Source organism: Canis lupus, chromosome 6, assembly GCF_011100685.1.
Source record: "Canis lupus familiaris isolate Mischka breed German Shepherd chromosome 6, alternate assembly UU_Cfam_GSD_1.0, whole genome shotgun sequence".
Lineage (NCBI taxonomy): Eukaryota > Metazoa > Chordata > Mammalia > Carnivora > Canidae > Canis > Canis lupus.
The window spans coordinates 63,627,269-63,642,917 of NC_049227.1; the positions used below are offsets into that span (position 1 = coordinate 63,627,269).

The window sequence follows — 15,649 nt, forward strand, 5'->3', positions numbered from 1 at the left end:
CAGTTCCATGTGGGCAGGTCTGGCAACGGGAAGAGCAGAAGCCCTGAGAGAGGAGCGATTTGGCAGATTCTGTGGCCTCAAAGCCTCACTGACTTGATCTGCCATAAGAGGATACAACTATCTTTGTAGAAGGCCATGTTCAAATGAATGAACTGGTGAACTGCCTTACATCTCTTTAGAGGGTGGTGCCATTAGTGTTGACTAGAATTTAACCCCTGAAAGCCTTTGAAGTGTCTGCCAATGGCCAGCAAACACGGAGCTGTACACAGCCTTTCTCCCTAGCGTGAAGACCACCTCTATGAACCTGATAAAAATGTGAACCAGGCCCACTGCACCTCTAGTGTGAGAAGGTTAGGCCTACACACTCATGATTGGGTCCTTCTTCTTACTTCTTTGCTTCCTAAGAACTCTTTGCTATTAAATGTGTTTTAACACAACTGGAGGGGAAAGTCATCATTTAAAACGAAGTTTGTTGGAAGGTAGTCACAGAGAGAAGCTTCTGCTCACCAGGCCCTGGGAAGTTACTCCTGTGTCTGAGGATGGATCACCCTCCACCTTCCCTCCCAACTCAGACACCCCAGTGTCAGCTGAGAGCAGAGGCCAGAGTGTTGAGGAATAGCTGTGTGCAGGGGGACAGAGGACATGATGAAAGAAAGAGGGCAGTTTTAAATGTGAGGTTGGAGAAAGTTAGAATTTTCTGCAGGCTGGAGCTTCCTCTAGAGGCATTGAACGTTGGGCTCAGCCCTGTCACCCATCAGGCTTGATGTGGTTTCTGCAGCATAAAGACCAAGATGGGAGTTTCCTTTCCTTCGTCCCCTTTTTTTTTGACCTCATCTTTCACAGAGAGGATGAAATTGCCTTGCTGTTCAGCTTACAGAGGCTGAAGCACTGCTTCTTGGTGCTTTACTAAGTTTCCTGTACACTAATTTCTTCATGTCTCAACATGTAGTGAATCTTTTTTTCTTTGCTCTCCTCCAAGAGTCTTATGCAAGAGGGCTCAAACAAGAAAAACCTCCTTGTGAACAAAACAACACCCCTGGAAGACTTTGAAATCCATGCCAAATGCGATATTGAACTTGAAATTCAAACATAGGGCTGTTATTATTATCTTCTGCTTCTAAAAGAAACTCCCGAATCTACCCTCATTTACCTACATAAAGAAAAAATGTGCTGACTCATAAGTACTTTAACAGATCATTTTTTTAAGACAATTTTTAATAAACAGACTGATGAGGTTTATAATCTGCACAAATACTTTCATTTTATCAAAATGAAAACTAATCTACTTCAGTGTATTTCTTTAATATATCTCTTCAAAGCTCTAAGTTATAAAGCTAAAGGAAATGTAAGGAAGATGATTTCTACTAATTCACTTACATCATTAAAAGCGCTTGTGTAGCCCATACATTATGGATTTTATTTTTCCTTTTTTTAAACTCTCTGGGAACTTTTTGGCTTTTGACCATGGACTGAACTTCTTTTGTCCAAGACTCTAAAATTACAGCAAAAGATTGATCTGTTAGTGGTGGCTATGACCTATCTGGAAGAAACTCTGTATTTTAGTTGGAGGCCCTATACCTAACTTTGGAGTTCTAGTCCTGTATTAACTATCCTTTTGATTATAAAAACAGGAACCAACTCTGGTCACTTAAGTGAAAAAGAACAAAAGTGAACCCAAGGGTGTGTAAATCACCACACCTAAGATACAGCCTGGGACCAGAGGCTGGAAAGCCCTGTGCTATCCAGGAAAGTATATTCATGTTTTCATCATTGTTTCTCCTTTGTGCTTATTTTATTCTTAGCTCCCTCTGAAAACTGCTTTTCTTCCCCATTTCCCCCTGCTACTTCTGTTTATATTGCACAAAACATGGCAGCCAGTAGTTCCTCAGTGTATACACCAAGGTTTGTGTCTTTCTTGCATTTATACATTTTCTGGGAGGGGATTCAGCTGGCCTAGCCGAGAATCCCATGCCAACCCTTAGACCATTCACATCTGACCAGAAGCTGCAGTCTAGGACGGGAATTGTAATTGGTCCATTGTAGATCTGATGCTTTAAAGGAACTAACTGTGGTCAGGAGTGGAATCAGACATGCCTGGAGCTTCACCTGTATAGCGATGTAGCTGGAGATACTTATTTATGACAGAGAGACAGACAAAGAGAAACAGACAGAGACAGAGTTAGAGACAAGGAATGTGATACTTAAATACTAAGAGACAAAGATAGATAGGGATGTGGAGCTAGAAGCAGTCGCCAGAAAAGAGGGAATCTTGACTTGTTGGCATCTGTTTTAATCCCAAAACATAAAGCCATGCACACCAAATGACATCAAAGTGTAGAGGTATAAGCTTGGAGAATGACAGAGCCATTGAGAATTTTCTAGAATCTCATGGTGGCTTCATCCATTTTACTTTTCCTCTAAAGTACAAATTCCTCTTCAGCAAAATCCAGGGCTTCTCAGATTTTTAGTCATAATGAGATCTTGTCTCAAAATTTAAAAAATTAATGAGTAAAACTATTTGTCATGAGGTGCCTTTGGTGGTTCTTGCAAACCTCTTAGGCAAATAAAAATTCTCATGATTTTGCTGTTTTTTAAATAGGGTTTAATCTCTATCACAGAAGTGGGAAATGGAGTTTCAGGAATTCATTTTTGACATGTGATTTAGAAAGAAAAGATATGAACCTCAATGAATACTTTATTATTTTCATTGTCAATCATTTGCCAAAGGATGGATTACTGTGAGAACCAAAGGATAAGGTTGGAGTAAAAGTTCTGGTTGCTGTTTGTTCAGGAGGAAATTCCTGTGAGCATTTAAATGGGTTAGGGACTTGAGGGCCAAAGCAAAGGGTCAGCTCTGAATAAAACTGTTCTCTGTTATCTCCTTCGGTGACAACTAGCCACCTGTTTCCAGCAATGGGGTCTTCATTTCAGTACCCTCTGAGCAAAGACAATGTTCCTAATGTGGTGCTTAATTAACTCTACAAAACCCTGTCACAGTGTTTACTCCTTTGGTTATATCTTTTCTTAGACAGATTTTTTTTTTTAAATTTTGAAAAGACATCTGCTTTGCTTTTAAGAGCACACAACTAAATCCCCTGTCAAGGTCTGGGGATGCAAGTTTTTTTCACTGTCAGTATTTCGTGCAGGAAATTTTCTCTATAAAACAGAGCTGCTTGAGTCCTAAACATTCCCACAAATCTGAGATGGTCCTGTTAGTCTTAGGAAACATTTCCTTGTAACTGTCTTCTAACTTTGGCCCTTACATGTAGCTGTACACCTTTTATACGAGTAAGCGGTGTGCTCTGAAAATTCTGGATCATTTCCTCTTGGGCGTTAGTAAGGAGCTTACTCACTCATCTGTCATCATGGTCACTGTTTCTTAAAAGTCTCCTGATGGGATATTTTGTAAGGAATCCTTCAGCTATGTATTGGGTGTATTGTAACAAATCCTTGGATGATGATATTTAATTTTAGAACCAATATATATTTGAGGATCGTCACTTGATCTTAGCTCCTATAAAATTGGGCTAATGATATTCCATCTCACAGGTAGTTTTCGTTCTTTCATTAACATGAATGCTAATAATGGCAAACACTTTGTATAATCATTATGTATGCCAGAAACTCATCGAAGCACTCTACAGATATTAACTTATTTAACTCTCATATGAAGCATGTGTTATTATTCCCATTCTAGGCAAAATGGTTAAATAATTTTCTCAAGGTCACACAGTAATTGGAAGAGCTGAGATTTGGATGCAACCACTTGGTTCTACCTGTATACCATATTATTGTCATCCATTTATTAGTTCAGCAGACATTTATTAAGCTTCATCTAGGAGACCACTAAAAACCAGACTTGTCTTTTTCCTTTAGGACCTGTAGTCTACAGTGCAGAAAATTGGGAAAATGTATAATAGTAAGTCTTATGATAAACACAGGGGGCTCTGGGAGCACTTGGAAGCACATAACCCAGCTTTGAGAGATAATGCCAGCTGGTCTCTAAAAGGAGAACATGATAATACTTACCTCAAAGAGTTGATGTGAGGATTAAATAACTTAATGTATAAAAATGCTTAGAAGAGATGCCTCTTGTTGAGTGTCAGCTGCGATTTTTATTAAGCCAAGCACTGGAAGCTGTGGAGTTATGTGAAGAACTGGGTTGAGGATCTGTAAAGCATGTTGAAGGCCAAAGAAGCTGCAAGGACAAAGACCCAGAAATAAAGGATGGCATGCCAGCTCAGGGTGCTGCAATTAACACAGAGTACAGAATAATGGGTCAGAGGAGCAAGGAGGCTGGCGGGTCAATCAAGGTGAGGTCCTGAAGGAGCTGTCAGGCTGTGGACTTGGGCTTGTCCTGAAGACTTCAAGCAGGGAGACAACTTCAGCAGAATTGCTTTAGATACAGATTGCTGACCACATTTTGGAGAATGAATTAGGGAGGGTAAAGACTGGAGGCAGGAAGGCTGTTAAATTAATCCAAGCTAGAGATGATGGTGATTTGATGTAAGGGACAGATAGGATGGTTGGAAATAAATGAATGGATGAGAGTGACATTAATGATATAGAAGCAGCAGTACTTGGTGACTGTTGCCATGTGTTCCATGAGAGGGGGCAAATCAAAGATGACACCCAACTTTCTGGCCTGGACAGTTGAGAGGAAAGTGATCCTGCTACCTGTAACTCAGAGCATATAACCTATATATAAGAATGCAGATTCTGGAATCATTGAGAATGGGATCATGAAAGATCGTAGAGTTTACAGTGAAAGAAGGTGATCTATGAAGGAATTCGTGGTGGACCCAGCATCAATACTGGGTCAAACACAGATTTCTTAGCATTCATGCAGAGAGGCTGATAACCAGACTGTTGGCATAGGTCTGCTGGCAATAGTGATCCCCATCTTCAAATACCTTTTGCTCCAAGCATCCCTACCTTGTCCTCTAGCCTCCAGGGTCTGCCCTGGTGAGTAGCAACTTGTTTCTCCAGGAGTTAGCCTGGTGCTCTTTATGCCCCAATATGTGCTAGACCTGTGATTTTCAGAGCTCTGGTGTTCAAGGGAGATTTCTAAAAATCCATCATATCATACAAGCTGGAACCTTAGTGGCCATCCAGTGCATCCATCCCAGCATAGTATTTCACAAGTAGACATGATAGGACCAAATTCTGTATATTGTAAGGATACCACTTCTGAATCATTTTTCCTGTAGCTCTAAATAATATTCTTTTCATCTGTCTAGTTCTTGTACAAATAAGAATGTACGTTTCTACCCTTTGATTTTACTGTAGCCCAGCAAAGAGGGGGTATGTAAAGCCTCACTGCCCTCCTATCTCCATGTCTCCTTACCATCGGTAGCATTTCAGCCTTACTTTTCACAGTGTATTCTGTGGCAATACACTGATATGAGGGGTGTGTATGTGTGTGTGCGTGTGTCTGTAATATATATGTAATAAAGACTTTACTAATGGACCATATTTCCATGTTTTATGATGAGAAACTCCTGCCTGAGTCTGGCATTTCATATACCTTCTGTTGACTCCATCAGAGTTAATGTCACCTTGGTTTTTTTTCTAGAATGGGAAAGGACCCCAGATTCTCTTTGCTGGCTCCAAACTAACTCAGAACCTGCAGGGAGCACAGGTGTTGACTATATGGAATCAGCCTAGGGGCGTTTTCTGTCTTTAAATAACTGAAGGGCTGTAAAAAGTGAGTTTTTAAACTTAATGATGGATAAAGGAAGTGTTTTTCTTTCAGTGATGGAATTACCTTTTTCTTCAGAGTATAGATATTTTAATTTGCAGACTACATCAGTCTTAATTGTATTGTTTGCTAATAAGGTTTACTTAACCTATCTGTGTCTCAGTTTTTTCATCTATAAAATGAAACCATTAGAAAGCACAGAAGTGGCTAATTTTGAGACATGTAGTATTAAGAGTTTGTCCTAATTTCCTAAAGTACCATATAAGCTATTATGGTGATTGAAAATGAAATGTTATTATTCTTTCCCAGGACACAATGGATATGTGAAAAAAAATACAGCAGTTGTGAACATCAGAACTTTAAATTTCATTTTCGGATCATGGTTGGAGATTTTTAAAAATATTTTATAAATATGAGCAATTTTGTATAAAGTCAGAAAATAAGTCATGAATTTATATTGCATAACTATTTTTATGTTTGATGAAGAATCATATGGCCAGCAAATTGCAGAATGGATTTTTAAGTTTAAAAAAAGCAGTGTTGGGTGGCGCAGTGGTTTAGCGCCTGCCTTTGGCCCAGGGCGCGATCCTGGAGACCCGGGATCGAATCCCACGTCGGGCGCTCAGTGCATGGAGCCTGCTTCTCCCTCTGCCTGTGTCTCTGCCTCCCTCTCTCTCTCTCTCTCTCTGTGACTATCATAAAAAATTAAAAAAAAAAGCAATGTTCAGAAGATACCACATAAATAACAAATTAACCCAATTTACATTTTGTGATAAGGTTGTCAGGTGAATAGATAAAGAGAATGCTGTGGATGGAATGTATGTGGCTGTCAAGAAGACATTTGATAATTGGACATAATATTCTGGTTATCAAGAACTGTGGGCAGGGTGGTAGAACAGTCAAGTGATTCACCAGTAAGAGCAATTACATCTGAAGCCTGGTGATTAAAGACAGGATTGATATCAGCCTGGCAAGAACCTCAAGGACTGCCAAGATTCTTGCACTATACTCTTGCACTAAATATATGGTCTGTATTTCACCAGAAAAATAACAATGACTTAGAGAAGATGTGAAGGACATTGCTTGCATACATGGCAAAAAGAGGAAAGAATAGCTAATATGTTAGGGAAGAGATTCTAGATTTAAACAGCTGTCAACAGAGTAGAATGATACACCAAAGAAAACAGGAAGAGCATTTTACAAGAATAGATCTGGTCATTAGATTTAAATAAAACACACCAATGCACACATTGCAACCATAAAAGTGAGGCAGACCTCCTTTAAAAACAGTGCATGTTTGGACAAAAAAGAAAAAGACCCAAGGGTTTTACTGACCAGCAGTGCTGTTGTGTAGAGGATGTCATGCTGTGTGGCTGCCCAAAGGGAAATGTGATCATAGGCATACTAATCGAACATGAAAGATCCAGTTAGAGAAGAAATTGTCCTGTTTTCCCTGGATACAGGTTAAATCCATGGAGACACCACAAGGACTGGTTTTGGACATCACATTTTGAAAGGAATATTGTCAGTGTAGTCAGCATCTGGGGTTTCAAAGGATCCAGGACAGATGAAGGAACTGGGGAAGTGTCACTAAAAAAAAAAAAAAAAAGAAGGAGGAGGAGTAGGAAGAGGAGGAAAAAAGAGGAAAAGAAGAAGAAAAGAAGAAGAAAGGCAACATAACAGTTATCTTAAAAACATTTTAAGAATTGTTACCTGGAAAATAAATTACATTTCGGAGGGTTTGGAAATTAAAACTAGGGTCAAGAGTAAAAATTACAAAAAAAATTTTTAAAAATTAAAAAAGAAGTAAAAGTTACAAAAAGGATATTTGAACTCCCTATCGGAAGAATTTTATAAAAATTCAAGCTATCTCTAGTAGAGCTGGCTGCCTAGTGCAGTGAGGAGAGCTCCCTCTTGTTGGCAGTGTTACACAGGTATTAGGTGATGTCTGGTGTTACTTAGGGATTCTTTCACAGCATAGGATAGATAGGCAAACTTTAAGAATTCTTGCAAGTCTGTGACTCCACAAAAAATTTTTATTGGATTTACCTAGTGATCAGATTTTTTCATGAGTACGGGAAGATAACTCGATCTCATTTGAAGTAGGCACTAGCATTAACTACTTTAATTGCATGGGTGTGTATCATTTGCAGAAAACAAAACCATCTTGCCAAAGGCCCTGTGCAATCTATTAGCTCAGGATGGGCTAATTAGAATTGGCAAGCAGACAAGATGATTCATAATAAAAGCTCCATACAATAAAAACTAGAAACTGTGAAATTGAGGTTCCAGGTTATAGGAGTGCTACTCCTGCTCATTTATCTTCTTCCATGCTCTTGGCTCCCTCCAAGTGATCCCAACAGTCAAATTTGGCTCTGTTAGTATTAAAAAGCCTTCTTAAGGAACCTCCTTACTGTTTTCCACAGTGGCTGCACCGATTTACTTTCCCACCAGCAGTGCAGAAGGGTTCCTTTTTCTCCACACCCTCACCAGCACTTGCTGCTTCTTGTCTTTGATTTTAGAATGACTACTGTATACATGAAACAAATGTAGTATTTTGTGACAACTATGCCCAGGTAAAAAAATTTAAAAGAGAAAAAGGTCTTCTTAAACTTGGGCAAATATCTATATGTATCTTTAGATCATTCTTATATTCACTTATCTGATCATCCACTCATTAATAAATATTAAGTGCCTGCTTTATATCAGGCACTATGCTAAGAACTGGGGATAGAAAAGTAAATTGGCTGATTGTAGCGCTAGTCCTTGAGGTATACCTGGTCTAGTAGAGAACATGGGCATGAGAATGAAAACAAATATTTGCAGTGTTGCTGGTGCTCTAGTAGAAAAATGTGGAAGAGATAGAGCTCAGCCAGCTACCTCTGCCATTCATCTTTTTCACTTGGTTCCCCCTTTTGTACAGCTGTGTTCTAAAAGACTTAATTTTAAAATCCTCTGATTACTCAGGGAACAATAGAACATTCCTACATCTTATGTAACCCTGGTACCTTAGGATTTTTCCCCCCTTTTTGAGACTCTTGAGTTTGATTCTGACCATCTTTCAACCTGGAGAGCATGGTCAGCACAGGAATGGCTAACATATGAAGTCTTACTCCATGCCAAGCACTGATATATATACTTTATGAATAATCAGTCATTTGGCCCGTACAGCAACCCCAGGAGGAGGGTATTCTTATTGCCTCCATGTTACAGGTAAGGGAGCTAAAGTAGGTTAAAGTGGTTTCATAGAAAGTGCCCAAGGGTACCTAAAAGCAAGTGGTGGGTCTTGGATTTGAACCCAGCAGTCTGGCTCTAGAGGCCAAGCTGTGAAAGCACAATGCCATATTGCCCCTCTCACCAATGCCATTGTAGATTTTCCAAATATGAGATCACAAAAAATCTTTCCTGGAGCAATGAGAGACATGACGTGATGATCATGTTAATGACCCTGTGCTAAATGCTGCAATGAAATGCCTTGTGTTCATCCATTCTTTCACTTGGGCCTCACCAATTCCATGAGGGAGATTTTATTGCCTCTGCTTTACAGATGAGGCAGTGAGGCTTAAGAGTTTAAGTAAATCGTCCAAGTTTACCTAACTAGTAAATCCTTCAGCATATGTATGTCATCAGGTAAAAATACCGAAGTAGTCATTGTACACAATAATAGACACATTTGTTTCAGGAAAGTAAAAAGGTGTATGCTGAAAGGGGAAGAAGCATTTAATGCTTTCCTGGGGATGGCTAAAGGGGTGAGAAGATGAGCTTTTTGTTATGTGACTATCATGATGTCTTTAGTTCCACAGTTTAAGTGAGACAGTATCCCAGACTTCTTTATTTGCCCTTTAATGGATTTAGGGTGTTTGACTGGTTTGTAAAGAGATGCTCTGATTCAAGGAGTCCTTTAAACTTTGAATGACCTTTCTTAGCATCTGTATTTATATGATTTAGATAAGTTTCTTCTTCACTGATTACAATTTATAAATTAGGGGAACCTGGGTGGCTCAGTCAGTCAAATGTCTGCCTTCATCTCAGGTCATGATCCCAGGGTCCTGGGATCAAGCCCCACGTGGGGCTCCCTGCTCAGTGGGGAGTCTGCCTCTCCCTTACCCTCTGCCTCTCCCCACCTTTCATGCTCGCTCTCTCTGCTCTCTCTTTCTCTCTCTCAAATAAATAAAATATTAAAAGAAACAATTTACAAATTATTTGTTGTTTACACATTCTGACTTACTAATCTCATTTGATTAGTAGGATAGTAAAAGTAACTTTTTAAACAGAGGATTCTTTCAAACAATGATGCAATGTGGTTTATATGAGTTTGATTAACCCAAATGTGGAAAAACATGGACTACAAGGACGAGACGCAGACTCTTCTGTTCTAGATTATAATAAACCATTCCAATTCAGAAGAGGAGTCTTTGGCTTCCTAGGTACCTGTGATAACATGATTTACAGTTCCACTGGGTGAGATGTGCACTGCGAGTTGTTTCAGCTCTCTTATTACAGCACCTGATCTCAGAGGTGTTGGGTATATTCATATGTTAGGCATCTAGCTGGTGGCTTGGGGGACAAGTTGAGAGTGTTCCTCCTCTCTAGTAATTCCTGCATTTCCTTCATGATCTCCCTCAAACCCTGTTCTCTCCATCAGGTCTTCAGTCACCCCAACATGTGGAGATTTCTTCTCTGAGTTCCTGTATTATTCCCCCTTTCCATTCATTTGCTATGTGTCATTTACTGCCTTAACGGTGATTTATTTTGGTGTGTGTGCCCTTTCTGTCCTACTAGAGAGCAAACACTTTAAGGTCAGGAACTGCATCTTATTTGCCCAACACTTATTGCTGAGATTAATAAATGTGTTAATGATTGCTGGAAGATACAAGAAAGGAAAAAACACATTAGCATTTTGTATAGGAGTTCTTCGGTGGGAAGGAAGCATATTTATGATTAGCGGCTCAGATTGGAACCATGGTCATCTTGCCCATAGGGGAATGTGATGGTTGGTTAGGTAATATTGCACTGTTAGCACAGACAGTCCTCACATTTAAGTTTGCTGCTTGCTTTCCAGGATAAAGTGATATAAACGAAGTTCAATCTAATTTTCTGTAGAAACAATGTCTTAAAAGAGAATGGTGTTCCTACTCAAGGGCCTGGAATGTTCAGTCTTTCTCTAAAGGAAATTTTTACCAATGCTTTATCAACTCTGAGTTAAATATTTATATGTAATAAAAAGTAAGTGTATATAAAGTGTGCATGTATATGCATATGTACATGTACCTTGCATTTTACAGGGTAAATAGAGTAAGCAACTGTGTGTTTTAAGGTTTAATGTAGTTTATTTTCAAATACAGAGGTGTAAGAGGCATTGGAATTCTGGGAAAGGACAGAGGGGGCTTTGAAGAAATAGCCAGAAGAAACAGAGATGTACCTCTAACGCCCTTTGTAGGAATTGGCGGGGCCTTAGGCAGGGCGAGGCTCACAGTTTGGGTGGAGACTGTTGGAAAATTATTTCACACATTAGCAAGGGTAAAAAGGATATAACTGGTCGAGAATGAATCAATAAAACATCATTGCAAATCAACTCACAGTTGGCCTAGAATTGCCTATAAAGTAATCAACGACTAGGGGCGAAATGGGCTTTTTTTGAGTGACTCAAATATCAGTTATGCTCCTGACAACGGGTATTTTGAATTTCAGCCAAGCAGCTTGCACAGTTTGAGAACAGGCTATTGAGTAAATTCATAAGGTGGGTCTCCTGCAGCACTTCGCGCTTTCCTTGATGGCACAGAAATGGGATCAGGTCCGACTGCCTGAGAAATGTTCTATCTGAAACCAATACATGAGGATGAGCCATTCGGGTGAAAACTCACATGAGAGAATATTTCATTTTCTCTTGTGTTTCCTGTCTGTGACATTCTAGCTTTCCTTGCCTGCTTTCTTGAAATTTGAGCACCTACCAAGCACCCAGTCCCAGCCAGTTGGGAATCCAAGGGGACTGTGGCAGCATTTTTACCCTTCAGGTGCTCTCAGCCTAGCTGGCCATAGAGGGACAAGCCACTCACAGTGTCTGATTTGACAGTAAGCATTAGGAGAGTGCCACAGAAACGTGGACTGGGGAACATCTGATTCAGCCTGGGGGCAGCATCTGGGGAAAGCTGTGAAGAGCAGTGACAAATGAGCTGGACTTGAAAGAATAAAGGCAAAGGAGGTCACCAGGCAGTAAAGGTGACAGAGGCAAAATGTGAATAAAGCATAGGTGTCACTACTGATTTGCTTCCTTCCCTTATTCCCTTTGGCCTGCTCTCTCCGTTAATTACCAAGGGGTTAAGATAGTCAATACCTGGCAAGTTCAGTTACAATCAGAAGTTGCCTTTTTGCAGAATCAGAACATTAGAGACTGCCCAGCCATAAGAATGGACACACTGGCCAAGAACTTTTCTTCTGGGAGTTTCCTATGGTACTTCTAGAGATCCCGGGCTACAGTGGCATTCTTTCTTCTGAGATGTTATCACCTTCAGTCAGATTTCAGTGAAGGTACTACAGACCCAAGGACCATTGTATCTCTTTAAGTGGCTTAGGTCTTAACTGAAAGAGCAAGCTTTTTTCCTCCCATTTCCAGGTTCTCACAGGATACCTTAATAGCATCTTTAAGTATGTCTCGCAGTGTCCATCTTTCCTTCCATCGTTATCTTTTACACATATTCTTTTATTTTAAGATTTTATTTATTCATGAGAGGCACAGAGAAACAGAGACACAGGCTGAGAGAGAAACAGGTTCCCCAAGGGGGGCCCGATACAGGACTCAATCTCGGGACCATGCCCTGAGCTGAAGGCAGACGCTCAACCACCAAGCCACCCTGTTCCCTTTTGCACATATTCTATTTATGTCCTCCAGGCTTACTTTGCTATGTGCGTAAGCTACCCATTTCCTCATATTCCTTTCCCTTCTATCAAACTTTGCAAATTTGGTTATTGCAAACTAGGAGTATGTTTCCGAATACTGCTTTTTCTTTTTCTGATGGCATAGCTGATCCCTTAGTAAGTTTAAGTAGTCAGGTTGTACTTCACCAACAGTTTTTTTCTTGAGTATAAGCCTGACCAATAATGGTTTTTCATAAGCTCCTATAGACCTAGGCCATTCAGTATTACCAAATTATATTTCCCACGAGTCTACAGAGTATATTAGAATTGAAGACTTTTCCTTTCCAATAGAAGGATCCCCAAGAAACCATTTTGTCAGCGGGATGGAAACAGATATGGTCATCAGACTTCTGAACTGTGGATGAGAGTTAAAACCTGGGTTTGTATAAAAGCTAGCACTTTGCACATTTGCCCTGAGCATGAGAATCCCTTGGAGTATTTTTTTGAACATTCGGATCCTTGGGCCCCCACTCCAGACTCCCTAGAATCAGAACTTACAGAAGGGAACTAGAAAGTACCATTTACATAGAAGTGTTTGTAGGTAAATAAAATGGGCAAAGATCCCCCCCCCCCTTCATATTTACTTTCCAACCGGGATGATAGGCAATTAGTAAGTCAGTCAGTCAACCAGCTAACTAATCAACAAGATAAGTGCAGAGAGTGACAAGAAAATCAAGCAGGATGATATTTTAGGGAATGACTGGGCTGGGCACTACTTTATGTGGTGGCACAAAGGAAGGCCTCTCCAAAGGGTACTAAACTGTGAGGAGCTGATGAAGTCAAGAACTGGGAAAGAGATCGTGTCCATCTTGTTTATCTTGTGTCCTGGGTAACCTGTGCTATCATTGGCTCCTTTGGGGCTTAATAAGTTTTTGTTGGATGATGTGTGCTCTTGGAGGGGGAAGTGATCATTTGTGACCTTTTGTCTCAGTGTATAGTATAGCATATCTTCCTTTCTTTACCTTGTGATTAATGTACAACTAATAGAAAATGTTTTTTAATTAACATTGCAACAACAAACCTCACATTTTACACAATTGATTTTTATTGGTTCTACTTCAAGGGTTATAACATGGTTTTACCATTTAATGATTTTCTCATACTCTTACTATGCATTTACCTATTTAGTAAACTATCGGTGGGTAACTTGGAGTAAAACACCCATTAAAAAATTTGTTGGGAGAGGCAGTCTTGACATTCTTATTTCTCAACTGCATAAACTCAGTCTTATCGCATTTCTTGCAGTAGAAATTGAGTGTGTGCAGATATATTTGTTCCCAAAACAGAAACAAAGCTAGCTTTAGTGAGAGCTTATTATATTATATATGTAAAAAAAAAAAAAAAAAAAAAAAAAGGTATGCTCCTAGCAAAAAACGAAAGACAATAATGAGAGAGGTAGGGAAGAAGAAATAGCACCTGGCTTATGCTGCCTAGAGATTATATTTGCTGGGGTATTTGGATAATACTGTATATTTTGTGGTCTTTTCTAAGCACACACATGTATATGCACAATGCATCTTGTTCTTTTTTAAAAAAATATTTTGAAAGAGAGAGCATAAGTGCAAGCAAGGTAATGGGCAGAGGGAGAAAGAGAATCTCAAGCAGTCTCCTCTCTGACCTTGGAGCCTGATGCAGGGCCCAATTTTATGACCCTGAGATCATGACCTGAGCCAAGATCAAGTCAGATGCTCAACCAACTGAGCAATCAAGGTGCCTCTTAACTTGTTCTTTTTAATCAGAATGGATTAATACTATATTTATAGTGTCTTATAAACTATGTTTTACGTAAATTCAACAATATATTATAAGCATCTTCTACATCAATATTGTTTTCAGTACTGTGATTGTTTATATCTATTATTTTCAGTTATTTCAATTTTTTAACAATATTGTTTTTAATATATCAAAAATATTTTTTATATTGAAAACAATGTAATAATACCAATACTGCCATAAGGTATTCCTAACATTTGTAGTGGGAGGAGGGGCAGAAGGAGAAGGGGAGAATCTAAAGCAGACTCCCCACTGAGCAGAGCCCATCCCCAGGGCTCAGCCTCACCATGGGGAGATCACGACCTGAGCTGAAACTCAGAGTCAGATGTTCAACCAACTGAGCCACCCAGGTGCCCCTACATTTGTATCCTTTTAAAAACTCAATCCATGGTGACACTTAGAGAATGGTAAGTTCAACTCTTGTGAATACCATTAGGCAATATGCCCTAACAGGTATCTCATGCATACCCTGCAGTGGTCATTTACTCCTCTGTCTCCTTTGACTTGCTATTCCTAGTCATTAGCATAGTGTGTGATACTTAACAAATGCTCACTGTGTATTAACTGAATACATATTGGTATCTGAGAGCATTCTGGGTGACCCCACTCAGCAGTTTCTGCTAGAATCACGTAACGTGCATCTTAAATTTACCACAGAATTCTCTCTCACACTTGGCACCATAGAGAGCATCCATGTTTGCCTACTTGGACTATTCATTGGCCATGACTGAAGGAAGCTCTGAGTGAAACCCAGAATCATCAAATGTGAGAGCCAAAGGGAACCTTGCAGATCATTCTGGTCCAGTCTCATTAATGGACAGATGAAGAAATTGGCAGCAGAGAAACATAATGACCTTTTAAAAAGCGTACTCCTGGGTCTGGATTCGAATTGATATCCTTTCATTTAACAAGCTTTTATTAAGTACCTACTATGTTTATGGTGCTTGGCTAAGCACTGGGTAACCCAAGTTGAATAAGATACAAAAGGGGTCTTCCTGAGGATGTCAGCCTAGGAGGGCAGCCAAATGCATGCAGAATTGGGACCACATGTAATAAATTGTGTGTGTGTGTGTGTGTGTGTGTACATGCACATGCAGATACACAACAACAACTGAAGTATCCTACAGGATGTGTTTATGAATTGCCTTAGGAGGCACAGCAGGGGAAATAACCCTATCTGGGCAGTCAGAACTAACATTTTCTGAGGGTTTTCTGTGTTGGACATTCCGTGTATTATCTTATTAAATTCTTACAAAATTC

At 39.7% G+C, this 15,649-nt stretch overlaps 1 protein-coding gene and 1 long non-coding RNA gene across 6 annotated transcripts in view; one reads left to right on the top strand and one right to left on the bottom strand.

Annotated features, from left to right (window-relative positions):
* The window catches only part of LPAR3 (lysophosphatidic acid receptor 3), a 78,396-nt gene that overhangs the window by 48,274 nt on the left and 14,473 nt on the right, over window positions 1-15,649 (top strand). The gene's annotated exons all lie outside the window — the stretch shown is intronic.
* LOC119872283 lies at window positions 1,377-7,287 on the bottom strand. The gene is made up of 3 exons (XR_005361338.1): window positions 7,037-7,287; window positions 4,030-4,198; window positions 1,377-1,492 (listed from the first exon to the last, which is right to left on the bottom strand). It is a non-coding gene; the product is annotated as an uncharacterized LOC119872283 (long non-coding RNA).